At 40.0% G+C, this 17,173-nt stretch overlaps 1 pseudogene; it reads left to right on the forward strand.

The window, feature by feature from the left end:
* The first annotated feature begins 2,989 nt into the window (after positions 1-2,989).
* LOC116557294 lies at positions 2,990-3,547 on the forward strand (annotated as a pseudogene).
* The last annotated feature ends 13,626 nt before the right edge of the window (positions 3,548-17,173 follow it).

The following is a 17,173-nucleotide window of genomic DNA, read 5'->3' on the forward strand; positions in this document are numbered from 1 at the left end:
TCCAAAATCAGTCATAAGCAAAACATTGGTCCACTCCTCTTTACTTATGTCAAAGGTTAAAGAGACTATTGGCAGGAGGCCTTCAACTTTCCAGGTGGGCATTGTTTGTTAAGCCCTTTTAATCATGGCTTAGAGTAAATATAAATGAGGCAATGATTTAAAATGTATTTTTCATAGTAGTCTCCACAGAACATTTTACTGCAAAGCCTATGGTTGCACAAAAGATTTCTTTACATTCTCTTGATAAACTTTAACTAGATAATAGAATTGTTTTAGATTACATGGTAGCTGAATAGGAAGGAATCTATGCAGTTGCTGACACTTCTTGTTACACATGGGTGACTACATTGGGTATTATAGAGGCTCAGTTTCAGAGGGTTCATCAATAGGCTGCTTGGTTAAAATGGGTAGACTCCTATGTGGCTTATTCTTTGATTTGTTCAATTTTGGATTATTTTATTCATGGGGACCCTCGCTAAGAAGCATACAACAAATGCTTGGCCTTAATAGTCATAATAGTAGTCTCCTTGGTATGCTGTATTCTCTCAAAGGTTTTAAATGTTTGCATGCAGCCATCTGTAGAATGTCAACTGGTCTCTCTTCAGCTGGAATGACAAAAGCCCAAAGAAATGTATAATTATGAGAACAGAGTAATCTGTGAATGGTGAGTTGAGACCAGAACCCTAGAATGATGGTAACTGAGAGTAGTGCTTAACTGAGAGTAGTGCTAAAGCCCTAAATTTTTGTCACATTCTTACCTAGGCAAAAACCTGGCCAAAAGGGGAGGATATTAAACAAAATTATTGGAGGCCATTGTTTTGGACTAAGCTCCTTCACTATGCTCCAGTAGACCAGACCAAACTGAAATGGAGCTACCTGTGCTCAGTGCCACATGCTCAAATTGAAACTTTAAGGACATAGATAGACCCCAAAACAGATGGGAATTGAGACAAACATGACTTGTGAATTCCGTAATGAGACTAAGTCCATTTCTGACAGTGACAGAGAATGATATCAATGCCTAAAATTTTGGCCAATCCTTCAAAATTGGAAAGTTGACCAAAAGGGATAAATAGTTCAATGTAGTCTGGCCTGAAGCTGCTTCCATATGTATTTTAAGTTTGGCCTAAAGGTTTACCAAACATGATGTGTAAACAGACTGCAACCTACTCTTGTAAAAAATAGTCAAGTTTCAGCCAACTAAAGGCAGCCAGGTGATCAAAGCAGGTTCAAATAAGGCAAGTGCCCAGCTATAACCAATTGTGTTAGCCTATTTGTATTGCTATAAAGGAATATCAGAAGCTGGGTAACTTATAGAGAAAAGAGGGCTTTGTCTTGTTTGTTTTGCCTCACAGTTCTGTAGGCTGTATAGAAAGCATGGTATTGGTGTCTGCTCAGCTTCTGGTGAGGACCTCAGAAGGCTTACAATCATGGCAAATGGCAAAGGGGGATCTGATGTATCACATGGCAAGAGAGACAGCAATTTGGGAGTAAGTGCCATGCTCTTAAACAACCAGATTTCATGTGAACTTATAGAGAAAGAACTCGCTCATTACTGTGAAAACAGCACCAACTATCCATGAAGTCTAAAACCCAGCAGGGAAGACATTAAATGTTAAAGTTCCAAAATAATATTTGACTTCATGTCCTATATCCAGGGCATCCTGGTGAAAGGGGTGGGCTCTCAAGTGCTTGAGCAGTTCCACCCTTGTGGCTTTGTAAAGTATAGCCCCTGTGGCTGCTCTCTTGGATTAGAGTTGTGTGCCTATGGCTTTTTCATTCTGAGGTCTGAAGGGTGGTGGTCCCCTTGCCACAACTCCACTAAGCAGTGCCCTAATGGGCACCCTATGTGGTGACTCCAACCCCACATTTCCCCTCAGCACTGCCCTAGTAGAGGATCCCTGTGGGATTCCTGTCCCTGTAGCAGGCTCCTTCCTGGACAACTAGACTTTCCCATACACTCCCTGAAATTTAGGTAGAAGAGACCAAGCATCCTTCAGTCTTCTGTACTGTGCATCTGTAGGTCTAACATCATTTGGAAACCACCAAAGCTAATAGCTTGCACCCTCTTAAGTGGTGACTATAGCCCCACTGAGCTGAGGCTGAAGCTGGAGTGGCCCAAATGTAGGGAGCATTGTCCTGAGGCTGAGCAAGGCAGCAGCACCCCAGGCCTGGCCCCCAAAACCATTGTTTCCTCCTAGGTCTCTGAGAATGTGATGGAAGGATCTATCTTAGAAACTTCTGAAATGCATTTGAGGCCTTTTTCCCATTGCCTTGACTATTAGCACTCAGTCCCTTAATTCCTCTAGCAAGTGATTGCTTCACAGTCTGCTTGAATTCACCACTTGAAAAGGCTCTTTCTTTCTCTACCACATGTCAAGGCTAGAAATTTTCTGAACTTTTATACTCTGCTTCTCTTTTCAATGTAAGTTCCAAAGTCTTGTATGAGACTCCATGCAAGTTCCTTCCATCTATGAGCCTGTAAGATTTTTTTAAAAGTTATTTACTTCTAAGATACAATGGTGATACTGGCATTTGGTAAAGATCCCCATTCCAAAAGGGAGAAGTTGGCCAAAAGAAAGGGACAACGGGCCCCACACAAGTCCAAAACCCAGCAGGGAAGACATTAAATATTAATGCTTCAAAATAATATTTGACTCCATGTCCTACATCCAGGGCATACTGGTGCAAAAGGTGGGCTCCCAAGTCCTTGGACAGCTTCACCCCTGGGGCTTTGCAGGGTAGAGCCCTTGTGGCTGTTCTCATGGATTGGAGTTTAACTTCAATACAAGTTCCAAATTGTTGTTCCTGTATCTGAGCAGCCATGCTACTTCTTAAATGCTTTGTTGCTTAGAAATTTACTCTGCCAGATACCCTAGGTAATTACTCTTAACTTTGAACTTCCACAGAGCCCTAGGACATAGACACAATGCAATCAAGTTATTTGCTAAGGTGTAACACAGGTGACCTTTGCTCCAGTTCCCAATAACTTCCTCATTTCCATCTGAGATGTCATCAGTCTGGACTTCACTATCCATATCTCTATCAGCATTTTGGTCACAACCACTTGACAAGTCTTGAAGAAGATCCAAACTTTCTTTCATCTCTGTCTTCTTCTGAGACCTCCAAACTTAAAACCTCTGCCCACTACTCAGTTCAAAAGCTGCTTCCAGCCCTAAGAGACAACTCAGCAATGAATTACCTGGCAGCAAGAAACACCTGGGGATAAACCCTGATCATTCCATTCTTGAGACCTTAAGGCAAAAGGAAGAGGCTGATAAGAACAAGTCTGTGAAGGATCTTGTCATCTTGCTTTACAAAACTGCACTCTTGTCTTCTGGCTTCAGTCTGGAAGATCCCCAGTCACATGCTAACAGGATCTACAGGATGATCAAACTTGGTCCTGGTATTGATGAAGATGACCCTACTGCTGATGTTACCAGTGCAGCTGTAACTGAAGAAATGCCACACCTCTGGAAGGAGATGATGACACATCACACATGGAAGAAGTAGACTAACCTCTGGCTGAGGGATGACTTACCTGCTGATAATATATTTTCAAGGATGTTTTTCTTTATTTTTGTTAACAGTAAAAAGTCTGTTTGACATGACAACAACTACTTTAAGGGGAAGATAAGATTTCAGTCTACTTCCAAGTGATGCTGTGATACCTTAGACACTAAAGCAGAGCTAGTCATGCTTCTTCAGTTTCAGACTGGCTTATTTTAACAGATCAAGGTAACATGTATTGTAAGATGTATGCAATCATGTTAACTTTGTGGTCTAAAGTGTTTAGCTATCAAGCCAGATTCCTTAGTGGACCAAATCTTATCAAAGTGTTCCTGAGCTATACCTTGATGTTTAGAAGAAAAGTATTTGTTACATCTTGTAGGATCTACTTTTTAAACTTTTCATCCCTTGTAGTTGCCAATTCTGCATGTACTAGTCCTCTGGAAATAGGTTCAACTGGAGCAACATGATGGAAGGAATTCTCCACAAGGCTTGTTTTTCAAAGAAAAGTATTGTTTGGAGGAGCAAAGTTACAATCCTAACTAAGCACATCATAAAGCTATTCAAAAATAACTCAGACCCAGTCTTATAGATGGAATGCAGTGCATGAGTCACATTCTGCTCAAAGTAGTAACAAATACAGATGAGTTAAAAGGAAAAAAAAAGCTCCTTTAGGAAATTGGTCAGAATGGCGGGAGAAATTATAGAAAACGCAAACCTTCTTAGAAGGCTGGAAGGTTTTGCAAAAGCCTCAGGAGAAGGTTATGGCTGAAGGCAGCCTAATTCTCTTACCTTGAGCTAAGAGTAGATATAATGGAATGTATAGAAGTTCATCTAAATAGCTTGTTAACTCATGTGGTCCTGAGACCAACCTTTGATCATCCATGGGCGCATGACTCCTGTCTAGTCCAGGGTTCGGCAACGTTAATTACCCTCTAATGGTGTTTACTCCAGACCTTTGTCATTTAATCTATACTAAATAAATGCGAGCATCACTGGCTTATCAAGGCCACTGCTGACTCTGGCAGAAGTCTTCTGGCCATGCTAACTGCCAAGGCTTTGTCAGCATATGTCTTTCATCCATCAATCAGTTGAGTCTGCAGGTTGGACTCAACATTGCTTCTATATCTTCAGGTATCTTTATAGCAGTGCCCACTCCTCAGTACCCACTTTCCGTTTTAGTCCACTTGCATTGTTGTAAAGGAATAGCTGAGGCTAAGTAACTTATAAATAAAGAAGTTTATTTTGGCTCATAGCTCTGCAGGCTGTACAGGAATCATGGTCCTGGCATCTGCTGGGCTTCTGGTGAGGGCCTCAGAAAGCTTACAACCCATAGCAGAGGGCTAAGGATTTGCTAGCATATCATGTGGAGAGAGAGAATGCAAGAAAGACAAGGGAGATGCCACACAGTTTTAAACAACCAGATAGCACGTGAACTCATAGAGTGAGAACTCATTCATTATTGTGAGAACATCACTGAGCCATTCATGGGGGATCTGCCCCTATGACCCAAATGCCTCCCACTAAGCCCATCTCCAACATTGGAGGTCATGTTTCAATATAAGAAGGGGACAAATCCAGCTGCTTCTGCAATTCACTTCCATTTTTTGCACATCACTTTCTTTTTTCTGTCCATAAATTTTATGCAACCAATTGGCAGCCCTGAAGTTGCTCTGAACCTGGCTTGGTTCTGGAGTCTGCCCAATTCATGAGTCATTCTTTGTTCAGTTAAACTCTATTAAGTGTAATTTGTCTGAAGTTTTGCTTTTAACAAGTCAATAGTGCAAAAAAAATAAATTGGAGGGAATTGAGAAAGAAGTAGGGGGTCTAGGAAAGGTTTTTGCACAGATCTAAAAGGTAATCTCAGAACTAAGGCAGGAGTAGAAAATTGAAGAAAAAAGTAAAGCAAGTTTAGGACAGAGAATCAAAATGCACTGGTGGAAATTGAATATGATGGAGAAATGGAGGAGTTAAATCTGAGTAGCTGATGGTTGCCAGTAGAAAAAACTTCACTAACTAGAAAGGCACAGTTGAACAGCCTTGATAGCTGATTGTTTATTTTAAAATCACAACCATCTAATCTTACCAGGGTGAAGACCCTAGCCAACTACAATGGTTGTTAGCCATATGGGCAGTGCATGGAATCTGGGGTTGGCTGACTTCAATTCCTTATTATAACCTTGATCAAAACTAAAACTTAGTTTATTTCCCTGAAGAATCTATAGCATGCCAGAATTTGTGCAGGATGCATACAGCAAGTAAAAGAGGTTATGTAGGTAAAATTTGCTGACACTTACAAAATGGGAAAATAAATGTTAGTTACATCTGAATAAGAATTCTTTGGCTCAGAGAGGTTAAGTATCTTTTCAAAGTTACATTGCAGTGACAGATCTAGGACTCTGATGCAGGATGTCTGCTCTGTCCCCAAGTATCTCTGGAAAGAAATGACCATGTGGACTTAGGCTGACATTATATAACATGGGACAGAGATAATATGAAGTTCCTCATCCACATCATTGCATATTTTCCCTCACATCACTACTATTAATAGAAGATCAGCCCTTTGCCTTGTATTATTTATTGTCAAATTAAATCATAAGCATACAATCTACCACCAGCCTTTAAAGAAAAAGGAGATTAGGAAGAAAGATGCATCAAAATTAGAAGTATACTTGACAGGATAAACAGATATAATTCTCTTGAGAGTGCTGTGTTTCATTTGCCTTAGGTAGTTAATTTGCTGCAGACACTGAGAGCCAATTATTTGACTCAGTAAGTGATTCCCATTCCAACTTATGGATAGCTATATATAACATTTGTTTATTTTTAGGTTTTCCCCAAAATCTTTTTTTATATGTTTCTAATTGGCACCAGGTGTTGCATCTTCCCTGTCAAACTCATAGCTCTGAGCTATCAAGAGCATTTCAGTCACTGCCAGTTTTCCAATATGGCTGATACTGAGTCACTGCAGATGACTTCACATTGAGATTAACTCACTAGGTGTGACAGGTTAACTGTATATTTAACAAGCTGGTGTTCACTTTTTCATAACCATGGGAAAAGCCAATCTGATGTTCTAAATGTGCAATAGGCAGGGGTTACAATCCTGCTTTGGCTACTTATTATTGTTACAATCTTTGAAGATTACTAAAACTTCTGTGAAGGTTAGCAATCTTACTTATAAAATGGAAAATGATTTTTTGTAAAGAGGTTGGCAAACTGTCTGGCATATAGTAGGTGCTCACTTAATGGGATATATCTGTACTCACACAGATAGAATGTATGTACTTTAGTTATATAAGAGCCTTACAACTTTTACTCATTTACAATTCTCTTTCCCATTCTTCTCTAAATCTTCATCCCATCCACCTTCGTCCTCAAGGAGTATTGCTCCTTCTCTATAGGAGTGGGGTGAGGCCTGCTCAGGGATCCCACATAGCCTTTTATGTCTAATAGTGAGCTAGGAACAGGACATGGCTAGCCAAATATAATGAAATCTCAAGGTAATTAACAAGGTTATATCACACACCTCACCAGCAAGGTAGGACCCAGAGTTGATGGGCCAAAAACATTGTCCTTGCTAATAGTGATGGTTTGTATGGTAGATGGACAGTAACACACAAACCAAATGAAAATAATAAATATAAGAACTTTAACCAAGTGTTGAGTGGAGGTTAACATACTATCCTACTTTGTAACAATAAGGACCCAAAGTACACCCCGCATTCATTATTTAAATTTGAAATTAACACAGCTCCTGTAAAGCCAAAAGTGCCAATAATAACAGGCCTTATGCCAAGACCTTCCTCATTATTACAATTCTACTTTTAAAATGCCTGTGGTGGCTGGTATCTAAAATTGACAAGCCCCCAAATTCTCCCCTTCTATATACCCATGTCACCCCTTACATCAAGAGGAGAAACTTACTTTTCCTTCTCTTGACTTCAGGCTGATCCTATGGGCACTTTGACCAATAGAATGCAACAGAAGTGACATTTTGGTTTTCTAAACTGAAAACTGGCATTTCAGCTTTCTTCCTCTTAGGATGCTCATTTTTATGTTGCTCACTCAGAATCTATCTTCGTAGGAGAAGTCCAAGCCACGTGAAAAGGCCACGTGGAGTTGGTAAGTTCAACAGCCCCAGCTAGCTCATAGCCGATAGAGAACAACTACTAGCCATAAGAATGAGCCATCTTGTATGTTCTAGCCCCGTTCATCTCTCCTCTTTCTACAGCCAAAGTCAGTATCACACAGAGTGGGAAAACCCTCAGCCTAACTGAGTCGAGTTAAGAACTTTGAGCAATAATAAAATAATTGTTTGCAGTAAGTAACTAAGTTTGGGGTGGTTTATTATAGCAACAGGTAATTGAAATAATGACTATTTTGGTGAGTCTCATTTTCATGTTCTTTTGAAACTGCATTTTACATCAAAATGTCACTTTTGATTGAATTATGTAAGAACAAGTTCTAACACCTCATAAAATCTTTCTTCAGTTATTTCTTTATGTCAAATCCTTTTGGCTCAATGATTTCTGAGAGTCCCTGGACAAATCTTCTGCTGATTTGTTTGTTTTGCTTTGTTTTAATCCTAAAAATAGCTTCATACATTCGGGTCACATATTTGGTTTATACTTTCAGTATAAAGACTAAGAAGCAAGCTATAGGCTATGAGTTTCTTGAGTTAGGGACTTTTCTACCTAACTTTGTACATGCAGTCTTAGCACAGGATTTAGCACATGGTGGGTGTATAGGGAATATTTTTGATTTTCCTTATATGAGGGTTTTCCTATCCTCTACCCAGATTAAGTTGACCACATGGCTGCAAATGTATTTTCCAATTCCACTCATCAAGGGTCACTTGTCATGTTTTGCTTTTAACATTTGGATTCTTACTTTAAGGACTCTGTTCTATTCCATAGCTCCCCAGTCTGGCTCAGTCTGAGTCAGCAATTCTCAAATAAAATGTTAAATGCTGTCTAAAATACTTTACATGTTTCTCTCTAAATAAAACCAAAAAGAAGAAAAGTACTTTAAAAATGAAACTCAAACTGTTTTCTCACTTACAAATACATTAGACATTGGTTATTGGTAGGAAATGACTGAAGAAAAATTAGGCCAACTCATTCTATCCTCTTTCTCCTCCCACCCCCTTTCATACAGTTTTGGTACGCATGTGTAAAAGTAATAATGATAGCTAATATTTATTGATATTAGTTATTAATAGCTGAGCTGCTAAAGCTCCTACTATGTACCAGGTGCCAATGTAAGTGTTTTTCATATTTAACCTATTTGTTCCCACAATCCTCTTATGAAGTAGGTGTTCTGATTGTTTCCATTTTGCTGGTAGGGACATTGGCGCACAGAAAGATTAAATTAATTGCCTTAGGTCACACAACTAGTATGCCATGTAGATGGGATTTAAACAGGAGTAGTCAGGTTTTAAATCTAAACAGCTGAAAGAGTCAATATTGAATATCTTATTCAAAGAAAACAAGACACTAGTAACCACTAGAAGGGCACAATTTGCCGTGCACTTCCAATAATAAGTAGAGCCAAACGTTTCAAAGTCAAATGGTGATTCCCTGCAAATAAAGCCCACATAAGGGTAGCCATACTTCTTATGTGGCACTAAACTGTAAATGAGAAAAGTATTGAAAATTTCTATTATCATTACCACTGTCAGATATTATATAAGTGTTTATCATGTGTATAAGTAGTTATTTAAATTATATACTTATGGATGTATATAATGTGTATGCATTCATGTATATGTGTGTATATGTGTAAGTATGTGTGTATCTACCTATGCTTACAAGGGTAGATACTGAGAACTATATAGGCATTTGTAGATGTATAGGAAATGCCCAGACAGCTACATATTCATTATACACGCTATACATATAAGGATAATATGGCTAAACCTATTTTCAATCTTCCTTAAAGGATTGTTTCCGACACTTCGCATTTCCCTCTTTGTATACTCTGGGCCCTACCTCTCACTGCAGCTACTTCTACAGGGTCATGTTCAGCACAGGCTTCTACAAGTTTCTTGCAGGTACAGCCTAGTATTTTCTTGTTTATGGCCCCCATCACTTTCTATCCTTGGGCACCTCTGGGACAACTAGTACTCACAAGTGAAATTTGGGGAAGAAGACACTCTGTGTAGCGATCCTGACCAGTGACGGCTGGCAGCCGACAGACAAATGCTTCCCTTTTTATTACCCAGTCTGATGAGTCTCCGATGCATTTCATGTTTCCCAGAAGTTCTGGATGTGATGTGACCAGTCATTCATTACGTGGCCAACTCATGGTGCAGGCGTGTGTTGGATTTCCCTCCTTACATTTCATTCCCACAATCCTTGCCTCTCCTCTCTGCAGTCACATTCTCAAATAAGCTCTTTATAAACCTTTATCTCAGATTCTGCTTTGAAGGACACTAGGCTAAAACAGGTACTATTGAACGTATTTTTTATTCATTTATTTATTTAATGGGTAAAATATAGCAAATATCAGAACTTCATATAAGGCTATAGGTCTCATTGCCTGTCAAGGGTCATCGTTTCAGTTTATAGCTTTTAAAAATATAACTTCCTCCAGTAACAGGTTTGCAGGCTGGAAAACATTTATTGCAAGCCAGCAATGGTCTAGTGATCAGACTCGGTGAAAGTGATTTATGTCAATATGTCTGGAAAACAAATTGAAGTCATTCTCCAAGCCAGATCCCACTTTCAAGAAAAATTATGTGGTATCATATACAAGCCCTTGGGGACATTATGACTTTTAAAGGGCATGTATTTTATTAAATGTATAACATAGCTATGCAAAATATTAATGGAGGTGATACTGACTCATACAGTATGTAAAAATAAAGATGAGGGAGAGGATGAATGACTGTAGAGTGATATATTGTGATTCCATTGTCAAGTGACAACTTCTTTTGCTGAATCAAGTTCAAAATCAGGATTCTTCTCTGCCTACCAAGCAAACTTTGCCATTTCTAAGAGGCTATTAATAATCTGGGGAGCAAGGAAGGAAGAGAGAGGTCAAAATGTCATCATCAGACATCTTGGTTATTAATTGCTTAAGATTCTCTAGGGCAGAGTTGATATTCAGCACAACTGATATTCTCAGCTGGATAATTCTTGGTTGTGAGGAGCTATCTTGTGCACTGCAGGTTGTTTGACAGTATCCCTGATATAGGCCTATTAATTGTTGATAGTATCACCCCCATCCAAATCATGACAAACAAAAATGTTTTTGGAATTGCTAAATATCTCCTGTGGGGCAATATTACGCATCCCCACCCCCTGAAACCTCCCACCTCCCATTGAGAATCACTGCCTTAGGTCACTGCAGATATGAATGATTGGCGTGATGGGATGCTGTACACACAGAACAGGGAGGCGAGGACATGGGACCCTGACCTTGGACAATTCACTTAAACTATATTGGTTTCAGTTTCAAGTAGAATGTAGTAGATATGCAGAAAAATTAGCAATAACAGGGAAAAGTTGCCAGGAAATAAATAGATAAAGAGGCCACTAGGACAACAAGAGCTCAAGAAGGTTTTGTGTTGATGGTGATGCTGTGTGGAGTTCCCCCGTAGTTCTGGACTTCATATCTTACTTATATCTAATCTGGTATTTGGCACATAGTGGGTGCATAGTTCCAGATATTTCAGTCATGGCATCTGTACTCAAGAGAGCTTTCTAACTGAAAGAGTTCACCCATGGCCCCTGCTGAATGCACAGACCCTCTGAATGTGACAGTCTCTCCCCATCTGCCACAGCTCACTGGACTAAAGGTGGTGCCTGTGGTGAGGGCAGCCACTCTACTGATTGGCAGCAACTGTGAGAAGAGGTGAGTGGGGCCGATCAGGGTATCTCCTTCGGGGGATGAACTTAAAAAACACAACCCAGTCAGAGCCAGCAGTAATAGGAGCTGGACCTAAGCATACATAAGAACACTGAGAGCATCCAGACAACATGTAAGAAAAAGATATGAGGAAGCAGAAACTATGAGTACTCAGAAGCTTCCATATGTGTTTATTCACACATGGAAATGGAGATAGAGGGTTGTCGATGCAGTTGCCATACCCTTACATGGGAAGTTCCTTCTTGCTTTTCATATCATGGCTCAAATGTGGTCCCAGGGAGGCAGTTTGGTTGGGCTACCTGGCCAAAGGTAGCCCAGCTCCCACTAACCATGCTCTGTCATGGTGTTTGTTTTATTTTCTTAAGGAGACACCACCACCATAACTATCTTAGTTAGGCATTTGTGTGTTTGCTTGTTTTTTTTGTTTGTTTGTTTTTGTTTTTTAATTCCCTCTCCTAACCTACTAAATGCAAAGGTATTAAATGAGATCCTGGCTCAATGAAAACAGGATCTCATCTGCTTTGTTCACCACCTCTGTAGTTCCAGACCTAGAATCATCTCTGTTACTGCAACATTCAAAATATATCTTTGGAATGAATTAATAATAACTCAGTGAAATGAAGAGGAAGATGGCATGAATCACAAAAACTGTTCGGAAATTGTGTCAGCATTAATTGTATTGATTATTTTTATATGCATTATATATTAGTAATATATACCTCTTATTATAAATTCATTTGTGTTGCTTCTTCCACATGTTTCATTAAGTGTTGGGGACTGTGAGAATGAAAATATTGTCAGAAGGCAGGACGAAAAAAGAGAAAAACACAAATTGTAATTGTGTTACCATTACAAATTGGCTAAATCAGACCAGCTTCAGGTTTCACTTCCCTGTGCCCATCCATGTGGCACTGTGGAGACTGAGTCTAGAAATAGACAAGGAATGAGTTCCCATATCATGTACCCATGTATAGACCAATGAGGTGGTTTATGGGTTTACAGGTGTTCCTGTCTATACTAATCTCATTTCTGTTAATAGAATCCCTAAATATGACCATATGGATGGGCAAATAATCCCACCTGTTCCAATCATACTACCCAATTTCCAGTTGCCCCATTAATTGGAGCATAGGGTGGGCTCGTGTAATCATTAGTTTTATGTAGCAACTGTGCTAGGCAATAGTACCCGGTTATTTAATCAACCAATCATGTAGATGTGAAGCTATGTTATAGATGTGATCAACATCTAAAATCAGTTGACATTCGTGAGGGGATTATCCTCAATCATGTGGGTGGACCTCATCAATCAGTTGAAGACCTTAAGAGCAAAATTGAGATTTTCCAGAGAAGAAATCCTTTCTCAAAACTGCAGCATTAACTTCTGCCTGAGTTTTCAGTCTGCTGGCCTGCCCTACAAATTTCAGACTTGCCAGTCCCCATAATCATATAAGCCAATTCCTCAAAATAAATTTATACACACAGATGCATGCATACACACACAGACACACACACGTATCCTTCTGATTCTATTTTTTTCTGAAGCACTCTGATATAGTATGTGACAAAGCTAAGTGAATCAGAGTTCTTCCCCAGGATTTTTTAAAGCTGCCTTCATCTCTGATTGTGAATCTATAAGGCTGTGGCCTGAAGAAAGTGCTCCATGCAGGATAAGCCGGCTTGAGAGCAATGAGATCAACATACAGTCATGCAGAGGCCAGACATGGAGGCCAGGAGTTTTGGCAATAGAGGGCACCCCAGTCTGATTCTGCCATTCCTGAGGCCAGCTCATTCTTCCTGGTTTATGTGGGCATCAAATCCTCTCTTGGCTTATGCTTGTTTAAAATGCGCTTCCTCCACTTTCAAGCAAGTTACTGGGATTGCTAGGAGGTCAGTCCTGAATCCTAGTTTGTTTGTTTTTCTGGATGAGTTTCCTGAGATTACTTGTAGGAAAACCTTAAGTCTTTGAAGTTCATCAAGAGTGGTAACTGATGACATATGTTCTCATTTCCCATGCTAAAAATAAAAAAGAAAAGAAAAACTATATAGGCCCAAGCAAACATTGTTTTCAAGCCTATGGATAACAAATGCTAAGGATAAATTTCAGCCACTCCCTGCTGTAAGGCACTTTGCCATCTGTAGCCCCTCTTCCTAAATAGGTCATGTTTATATTATGCGATCCCCCTTTTGTCAGAGCTGATTAGAGCAAAGCAGTATTTTACCCAAAGAGAGGCATGTAGAGGCTGACCTGTGACCAATGACTTGTGAGATCTGCCTCAGAAAGATGGGCTGTGATACTCAGGTTTTATCCTTGGGATTTTGCATATAGGTAATTAGAACCCTAGGTTAGAAGTAGGAGTAGATGGTAAAGGAAACTCATGATGGTGAGGCAAAAACATGAATATTTAAAATGTATGTGTATAAGATGAAGGAAAAAGAGCAGGAGAAGATGATGCCAGTTGGTAGAGAGAGGAGCATTTAGCAGATGTGCCGTGACAAGCAGGTGCCGTGAGAGGAGGCCGTGAAGTTGAGTGAGTTCCAGTCCCTGTTCCCATAAGGGGCAATGGTGCTGAGCTCCTGCCAAGGTAAATATAACTTCCTTCACCTGAGGAATTCTGACTTAGCCTCTCTCCCTTACAACCAAACAAGTCCTCCTGGAACATGTTCAGTGTGACTGGAAAGTGCCTAACTCAAAAAGACCCTCAGAAAGCAACAAGTTAACTGATAACAGAACAAGACATATCTTTCAAATGGCAAAGCTACTTAGAAATATCAACTGGCAGAATGTAAATTTCAAATCATCTGTTAATGTTTACAAAGAGAAAACACTCTCAGAGACATTATTTCTTAATTAAATGATGTTTTCCCTCTGTGAAGACAGAACCTGTACAGTATTTTAAGTAAGCATAGCATTGATGTATATTAGACAGTTCATAAATCTCATTTTTGTTCTTGCAGATTTTTTTAAAAAGAAAAAAACCGCAAAACATTCCATTTTAAAATGACATTAAAATTTAGGGCACAAGATAATTGATACCAAACTCTAAACAAATTTTTGAGGAAGAAAGAGGGGGAAAAAATCCAATTTGATCAAGTGAAAGCAAAAGAGAAAGAAATTTTCCCAGTCTTAGATAAAAGCGAGAAGGTTGTTGAAACAAACTTAGAAAGTTAAAAAGATATATGCAAATCCTATAACAGGACATATTGTCATTATTCTCCTAAACAAGGAATGCAAATTGTAATGTAAATCTAGAGACGTAATCTGAAAATAATCAGAGATCACCACGAACATGCGGAGGTTGGGAATGGCTTTCTCCACAGGCACTAAGTGTCTGACTGTCCATTTTTGCAAGATGAATGCATTCAGGTGCTATAATAAGGCCATACCATCTGGTTACGATAATGGCCCATGACGACCAAAGTGATTCATAAATTATAATTGAACTACAATTGAGTGCAGTCAGCATGTGACAAGAGTCATTCCATTCACCTCATTCTAAATTCAGCCCCAGAATTCTGAATGCAGGAGCCAAAAGGCTCAGGTGAGAGTTCTACCAGGAATCTTGTTTCTACCTTCAGCTTTTTTTGTAATTTTTAATCACAGGTGTCCAGGACCAGATCTTTATAAAATTGCCACTGGATAGTACTATCCCCAGTGGACAGATTTTCCTCTCATTTTAACAGTGAGGGTCAAGTGGTGGTAGTCAACAAAAATTATCTATTCATTCATTTAATAGGCATTACCTCATTGATTGACTGCATATTGGAAATTGTTACAGAGGGGCTCACAGTCTCACAAAGGAGAGAGTTGCTTATAGATTATCTAAGACAATGCACTCCAGTAGAGTTATGCTCCCAGGGTTCTGTGGAAATTCCTGGGGGTATGCCTAAAACAACCCAGAAGGGTCAGGGAAGGCTTCTTAATTTTGGTGAGTGATGGATAAGCCAGGTTTTAAATGATGAAATGATGATGTATAATAGTGGCTTCAGGCATGCCCAGAGCTTGCTCCTGTGTGATGGCTCTCATGTCAGACTTCATGGGCTTAGGGGTTGGGAACTCTAGTAGGATTTCTGTCCTGGCTGGGACTGGCTTTATGGACACATGGGCCTATTCCTCCATGACTTTGCGTGCTCCTTTTGTCAGGAATGGCTATGCTACCTTTTCTTCTTTTTCAAAGGTCAACCCAACATTCTCCCTCTCTGAAAAGAGCCTTACCAACACTTACAGTTGGAACTTCACACGTATATTTATGTTAGAGCTCATGTATTAGCCTCCTAATGGCAGAGCAAGCATCTTCAGAACTAGCATAGAGTTAGCACTTGATAATGCTGGGCGAATGAATGAATAAACGAAGGAATCAGTGAATGTTTATCATCACATCAAAGTACGTCTGTGGCCTATAATATTCAACTGCCTTCTAAGGCTTCAAGATGGCCCCTGATGGACATTATAAACCGAATTGCCTCCTACAAATAGCTGACAGGACTAGGGTGTATACAATAGGACATGGCTCCTTGCAGAGGGGCAGGAAGTGGAGCTGTGAGACCAAAGCAAGGTGAAGAAATTAGTAACTGTTGGGTAGATTTCAATCACTACCCAATTAAAAACATAAATTATTTTTGAGTTGGTTATCATTCTCCCAACTACATGCTTCATTTAATAAATTCATGAAAGGATCATGATATATCTGTAGCTTACTAAGGGCTGTTCTTAGGAATTTTTTTACTCAAAATGTATGATAATGTAGGTGGAAACTTGACAGCCACTTCCCTTTAAATTCTCTCAGTGCAAAAGCCTTGCTCAGGAAATGGTTGACATAAATGAAGTTTCAGGGAAATGAGAAATGCTTGGAGCGAAGAAGACTTTTGAAGTGAATTGACTCTGGCTGGGCCTAAAATCTGAGGACTGAGAAGTGCCCAGTGACCCAGACCACAGCAAGCTGGTTCTCCACAGAGGCACCATTGTGGTAGTTTCTATTTGCCCGCTATTCCATTTGGGATTTTGGCTCCTGATCCAACAATGCCTGTGAAGCCGCGGTGCAGACAATTACCCTAACACAGGGAAAGCCACTCTGAACTCCTTGGCAAGGTTCTTAGCCTCCTTATGCCTCAGTTTTCCCCTCTTTAAAAGGCAGATAGTAATAAATCACTTTCTGAAAAGCTCTTTGGAGTCCCATATTTACTTAAATGAGCTCACTGCGCTGGGCTGGGTTCCCTCTCCCATTTTTGGGTGAGTGAAGGACCAGGGGCCTGGAAGAACACATCCTACTGGGGAGTAACCTGAGCCCATTGTCCACAATTTGATCACAGGATAGAGTAAAGGATACAGGGGGGCAGGGAGAAAGGGAAGGAAGAGTAAGGGATAGAGGAGAGGACAGAATGAGAGAGCGAAGAGGGCTACAGATAGACAGCTGGTTCCCTAAGGTCTGTATTCTAGAAACAACAATCCCAGGCTCTGAGCTCACCTGACCTGTCACTCTTGCACTGCCCTGCTATCACAGGAACCAAAGATACTAAGTCAAAAGAGAAAGCCACAGAGACTGGATGAGATGATGCAACTGGAGATTCATTGTGCCCTCAGGATACACAGTCCTAATTGACTGACAACAGCAAGCACTGCATGAAAGAGAACAAAATGCAGCATCTTGCAGCAGAGCTCTCAGTCCCGGTACAACTCATGCAGCTCCTGTAGGGGCTTCCTCTTCAGCTGTGCAGAGGCAGCCTCAGGGTTTCCTAGATCAGCCTCAAAACAGACAACAAAGACCAACAGCTAATCTGGAAAATATTTATT

This window comes from Sapajus apella, unplaced genomic scaffold, assembly GCF_009761245.1.
Source record: "Sapajus apella isolate SASKATOON/1434 unplaced genomic scaffold, GSC_monkey_1.0 scaffold19, whole genome shotgun sequence".
In the NCBI taxonomy this organism is placed as follows: Eukaryota; Metazoa; Chordata; class Mammalia; order Primates; family Cebidae; genus Sapajus; species Sapajus apella.